Source organism: Penaeus chinensis, chromosome 39 (genome assembly GCF_019202785.1).
Source record: "Penaeus chinensis breed Huanghai No. 1 chromosome 39, ASM1920278v2, whole genome shotgun sequence".
Taxonomy (NCBI): domain Eukaryota; kingdom Metazoa; phylum Arthropoda; class Malacostraca; order Decapoda; family Penaeidae; genus Penaeus; species Penaeus chinensis.
The window spans coordinates 20,434,994-20,442,493 of record NC_061857.1 but is presented as its reverse complement, the minus strand read 5'-3'; positions in this window follow the sequence as shown (position 1 = coordinate 20,442,493).

Here is a 7,500-nt window from a genome sequence, read left to right as displayed (position 1 = left end):
TCATTATTACCACTACTACTACTATTATTATTATCATCGTATTCATAAGCATCATCATAAGTATAGGTAAAGTCATTATTTTTATTATTTTTATTATTATCATTATTTATGATAATTATTATAATTATTATTATTATTAACGTATTATTATTATTACTATCAATACATTTATCCTTATCATTATTATTTTCATTACCATTATTACCATTATTATTTCTATTGGTGTTTCATTATGATTAATATTACCATTGTTATACTTAGCATCGCTATTACTATTATTATTCTTTTATTTCACCATCATTATAGCAATATCAATACTAATAATAATAATTTTGAGAATGATGATAGTAATAACAACAACAATACCAAAAATGATAATGATAAGATTTATAATACTAATAAAAACACTACTACTATTACTAATACTAATACTAACAAGATTAAGGATAATAATAATAAAAAAATAATAATGATAATAAAAAATAATAATGATAATAATGACAAAAAATAATATTAGTAATAACAATAATAAAAAAAATACTGAACAAGATAATGATAATGATAATGATAAAAATAACAATAATAGTGATAATAATTATAATAATGGTGATGATAACGATTACGTTATTAACATTGATAGTAATAATGTCAACAATGATGATGATAATGATAATAATATAAATAATGATAATGATAATAAGTGATAATAATAATAATAATGAATAATAATAATAAGTAATGATATTAATAAGATAATAATAATAATAATAATAATAATAATAATAAGAATAATGGTGATAATGAGAATAATCATGATAATATCAATAAAGACAATGTTCATAATGATAATAATGGTGATAATTGCAAGGATGATAATTATGTTAATAATGAAAAAGATAATGAAAATAATGATAATGGTAATAGTAATGTTAATGATAACAATAATAATGATAATAATAATAAAGATGATAATAATAATGATAATATGAAAAATCATAATAATAATTATATTACTGATAATAATAACAACATTATAATAATAATTAAATTAATAAGGATAATAGTAATAAAAATGAAAATAATGCTAATAACTATAACAATAATAATGATAATTATGATGAAAATAATAATAGTAATGATAAGTGATAATAGCTAATCATATAATGCTAACGAAAATGATACTAAGAGAAAAAATAATTATTATATTAATGATAGTAATAATAATAATGATAGCAATAGTAATAATAATGATAGTAATAACAATAATAATGATATTAATGAAAATAATAATGATGATAGCAATAACAATAGTGATGATAATGATAATATTAATCCTTATTATTATCATCATTATTATTATTATTATCATTATTATAATGATAATAACAATAATAATGGTGATATTGATAATGATAGCATTGATAATGATAACATTTACATTATGATAGAAATAATAATTATGATAACAATGATAATCCTAATCATAATAATAATAATAATAATGAAAGTAATTATAAGAAAACTAATAATAATAATAATGACAATAATAATAATAATGATAATAATAATAATAATAGTAATAGTAATAACAAAAATGTCAAGGAATGATAATAATGATAATGTAAACAGTAACAATAGTGATAATAATTATAATAGGGATAATAACAATAATAACAATAATAATAATAATAATAATAATAATAATAATAATAATAATAATAATGATAATAATAATAATAACATTATTAATAATAAAAATAGTAATAATAATAATAATAAATAATGATAATAAGGTTAATGGTAAGAATAATAATTATAATAAGAGGAATAATAATAAAATGAATAATAAAATAATGACAATAATAACAATAATAATGATAATAGTAATAATAATAATAATAATAATAATAATAATAATAATAATAATAATAATAATAATATTAATAATAATTATAATAATAAAGATAATAATAACAATAACAATGATAAAAATAATAATGATTATAATAATAATAACAATAATAGTAAAAATTAAAATAGTAGTAATAATAATGACGACAATAATAATAAAAATAATGATAATAACAATAATGATAAAAGCAATAATGATGATAATTTTGGTGATTATAATAATACTATTATTGATAATAATGATAGTACTACTAATACTAATGATAATAATAGTAATAAAAAATATATTTTCATTATTATCATCATCATTATTATTATTATTATTATCATTATTATTATTATTACTGTTATTATCATTATCATTATTTTTATTATTATTATTATGATAATTACTATTATTATTATTTTGATGATGATGAGAAAAATGATAATAAGAATATTCAAAATAATAGTGATAATATTGATAATAAGAATAATAATTACTCCCAGAGTCATTATTATAACGATGATGGCAATAACACCAACAATAATGATATTAATGAAAATGATGATAATAGTAGTAATGGTTATGATATTACGATAATTATAATCATATTAATAATGGTAACAGTAATGACAATTATTATCGTCAGTATAATTTTTTAGTTTTCATTATATTTATTACTATTGTTAATATTATCATCATTATTATTATCATTATTACCATTATTATTAGTATCGTTATTATCAATTATTATTATTATTACTATTATTGTTGTTATCATTGTCATTATTATCATTATTATTATTATTTTATTGTTATTATTATTATTATTAATATTACCATTATCATCATTATCATTGTTATTGCTATCTATAATGATAGCAATAACATCATTATTGTCATTATTAGTACTATCATTATTATTATCATTATTATTATTGCTATTATTATTATTATTGTTATTTCTATTATTGTTATTATTATCATTATTATTATCATCATCACATTTATTACTATTATCACAAATATTATCATTATTATTGTTATCATCATTACTATCATTAGTACCAATTTTATTGTTATTATTATTATCATTACTACTATTTTTATTATTGTTATTATCATTATCATTATTATCATTGTTATTATCATTATCATCATTATTGATATTACTATCATAATTATTGTCATTGTTATTATTACTAATATCATTATTATCATTATCATTATTATTGTAATCATTATTATTAGTAGTAGTATTTTTAATATTATCATTTTTATTATTATCACAATTATTATCATTGTTATTGTTATCTCTATTCTTACTATTATTATTATTATAATTATCATTATTATTATTGTTATTGTTGTTGTTATTATTATCATTGTTATCATTATTATTATTATAATTTTTATTATTATTAGTATTATCATTAGTATTATTAATGTTGTTATCATAATCCTTATCATCATCATAATTATCATTACTATCGTTATTATTATAATTATCATTATTATGATCATTATATCAGTATCATCAATACTATTATCATCATCACTATCATCGTTATTGTTATCATAGTATTACTGTTATTATAATTATCACTATTTTCATCATCACCATTGCTTTTATTATTATCATTATCATCATTATCATCATTATCATTATCATTATCATTATTATCATTATCATCATTATCATTATCATTATCATCATTATTATCATTATTATTAATATCATTATCATTATAATTAACATTATTATTATTATTATTATTATTATTATTATTATTATTATTATTATTATTATTATTATTACTATTATTATTATCATGATCATCTTTATCGTTATTATAATTTTCATTGTCAATATCATCCTCATCATCAGCATTATCATTAGCTTTAGCATTACATTGGCATCATTGTTGCTGTCATGCAACACTACCTATCATTACTATGATCACCATTATTACTTTTTCTATGATTATTTATCAGCGTTCTTATTGCAATTATTGTTTGCCTAATAATCATCATCCTTGTTATTTTTATTTTCTTCACAGTGCTTCCATTATCATTATTATCATTATCACGATAACTGTAATAATAGAAAGTATAGTATAGACTGATATAGCACTAATAATAACGATGATTCCTGTAGTTTAAATAACAGCGCAGCGCATACCTTAGCAGTAAAGACATTTTGTTAATCTATGAGTGCTATTTACCAGCTCGGTAGTTCGCGAATGTCGGAATGCAAAGATATACAGCATTAGGGTCTTTTCTTCATTATTTAGAAGGATAAATTACATTGTGAGGCGCTAGGAAAACGCACCGGAGTTATATCGACACGTTGGTAATGATCAGGTAGGAGGCGGTAAATCATGACTGCCGGAGGGGGTTGAAAACGCAGGGAGTCGGAGTTATGCGAACGCCCATTCGATGAATCCGCGCATGCTGGATTTTTCTCTCTCTTTTTTTCTTTCTTTCTTTTTGTGCTTAAGGGTTACCAAATTGGTACGGAGAAATGGGTCTTTTTTTTTCTTTACGCATTTCTCTTTTCCTTTTTGTTCCTTTGTGTATTAACCGAATGGAAATGGAACAGTGAAGGTTTTACAGAGAAAATCAGACTTTTGTGTAAAGACGATATCATGATTATTTAGATTGCGTCCAACATATTGCAATAAACTATAATGATTTCCTCTTTTTGTATTAGTATATCTATCTATCTACTTATCTATTTACTTCTATTTTCGTAATTCTTGCAGATATTATCGCTTCTACTTCAGTTAACAAAATAGTGATACATCATAATCTGAACAAGCATTCTGACTAACGATTGCTACAAGGCATTCCAGAAAAGTATTTTATGGTTAACATAGCTAGTGAACTTGCAACAGGAGGTCGACCAGGCAATTTTTCAATGATCATATTAAAGGAAAAATATGATCTCTTAAAAAAATCGTTTCTACCGTGTACTATTGCAAGTGATATTCAATGTTGCCAGTGTCTGTCGTGTATGGAGAATAGATTACTTATGTATATACATACATTTGATATATATATATCAACACGCATATATATGTATAAGCATACATGTATACGTATGGATAGATAGATAGATAAATAGATAGACACATATCGATTGATCGAAAGATAGATAAATAGACAGCTATATCGATTCATAGATACACAGAAAGAGATAAATAAAAATAGATAGGGAGATACAAATAGATAGATAGACAGAGATAGATAAGTATAGAAAAATAGATAGATAGATAACGTGTTCGCCCGCCTCTATTTCCCCCTTTCTATCCTCCTCTCCTCCCTTTCGCACTTCCCTTCGCCTTTCCACTCTCTGGCTCGCTAAGGGGAAGGGGACGGCCGATGGGCTTGATACTGAGAAGTTGCTCTTATGTCATTTACTCTGTCTATCTATTTATTATTTTGCTATCTGTCTTTCTTTCTCTCTCTCTCTTTATATATATATATATATATATATTTATATATATACATATGTGTGTGTGTGTGTGTGTGTGTGTATTTGTGTGTGTGTGTGTTTGTGTGTGTGTATACACACACACACACACACACACACACACACACATATATATATATATATATATATATATATATATATATATATATACATACATATACATACACACACGTGTGTATATATATATATATATATATATATATATATATATAGTTGTATATATGAACACACACACACATATATTTATATATATATATATATATATATTCTCTTTGTGTGCGTTTTACACATATTGTCGCTTTTCCTTTTATATTTTACTCTTATCTCTATTAGTTCTGTTGGTGATAGCAAAGACTGACAAAAACGTTACCATTATTCATTCAGTTAATTAATACGTAATCACAGAGAGCCAATTTCAGGTTAAAGAGTGATAAAATGTCACGGCTTAATGAACTGTGACGTTTTCAATACTATACTCGGGTCGAATTATTTTGAAACGTTTCAGTCGCGCGTATATCCTACACAAATAATTGAAAATCAATACTGTATTTCGAATGAGCTTAACACAGCTTGCCTTAAATTTCCGTAAATTATATCGACAGATTTGTCATCGCTTCCTTGTATGAAAACGTTACCCGAGAACCTTGACCATTTGCAACGCTCATGGACCTTATCCGCCATTCCCTCGCCACCTGTTCTCGCTCAAAGGATAATTATCACTCCCTGGAGACAGCGCCTCCTTGATTAGCCGTTACCTCAACTATCGATTCCCGAAGAAATAGCATTTACCAAAATCATATAATCCCGACCAGGTCTGTAGTGCATTACGTAGCATGATAATCTCTAGTGTGAGCGAGCAATAATCCGCGACACCTCACACCCTACCGCCAATATCGGCCGCCCCGCCATCTGTGGGCGGCAAACGACACTTTGATGAGTCGGAACCAATCGCCTCATTGCGCTTTGATGACGTCATGTCGAGCCGATAACTGAGCGTCCATTAATATATTAAAAGTTTCTTGATTGAATCGTGGGGGTTTTAAACGTGCAGAATATAATGGGGTGCGTAATATTAGCACGCCTTTTGTCATTGCGTTTTAATTTGGATCGTATTCCCTTTTCTTCTTTTGCCCGATGAGAAAAGCAGAAAATGTTCATATTTTCTCGTTCTTTGACCAGAATGAAAATCCAGAGAACCGCACTGAAAGAGCATGAAGGTGTTTGAGGAGCGCACGTGGGCAGTGATGGGGCTTCCCGTAAGGCTAGTCAGGGCAAAATTTATCAGCGTGAAAGATTTAATCTGTTTTAAACACACCGCGGCTCGAGGGTTGCTTTCAGCGCAGACCATTGCTCATTTGTCACCTGTGACGTCACAGCGCGGGTGACAAATTGGCGGCGGGTTTAGCTCGCGTCAAAAGTGGCGTCATTGTTGCTGACAAATTGTTGCCAGCTGACACCACCCACCGTTGCCTGATGCGCGACGATCTCTGCATTTACATGGTGCCAGTTATTGGACAATAAGTAGTTTTTCTTAATTTAATAAAATAATAAAGTCATTTTCTCTCCTATATCAAACTATCCATACATTCTGAATTCAATGAACGGGAAACGCAAACCAAAAAATAATGACTTAAAAAATGCCTACGTGGCACGACGGCGATTAGAGGCAAATAAAACCTCTTTCACACACCTTAAGGTTGAAAATATCCACATTCCCCAAGGTAAAGACGCTCTTCTTATCCTCCCAACATTATGTTTTGCCCTCGGGCGTAATGAGAAGATAATCGGGCAGCGGAGAGTCCGTCGCAGAGCAAAGTTAATCAACGTTACAAGGCCGTAATGACTTTATTGTATGAATTTCTTAGAGCGGACAGTAAGCAAGGTGATGGTGTTTGTATGAAGGTTATTTGTGATCAAATATGCAGTTAGATCGGGATAATTGCCTATAGCAGAGAGGTATCGACTTTCTGCTTTGTTGGAAATTCACGCTTTTATTCCTAGACGATGCGTGGCATCTTGAGCGAAAGATGAATGGTATTTCTCCATAGCGTGTGTGTTTGAATATTTCATTAAGTGTGATGTGAACAGCACTCGTTATCCGGAAATTGTT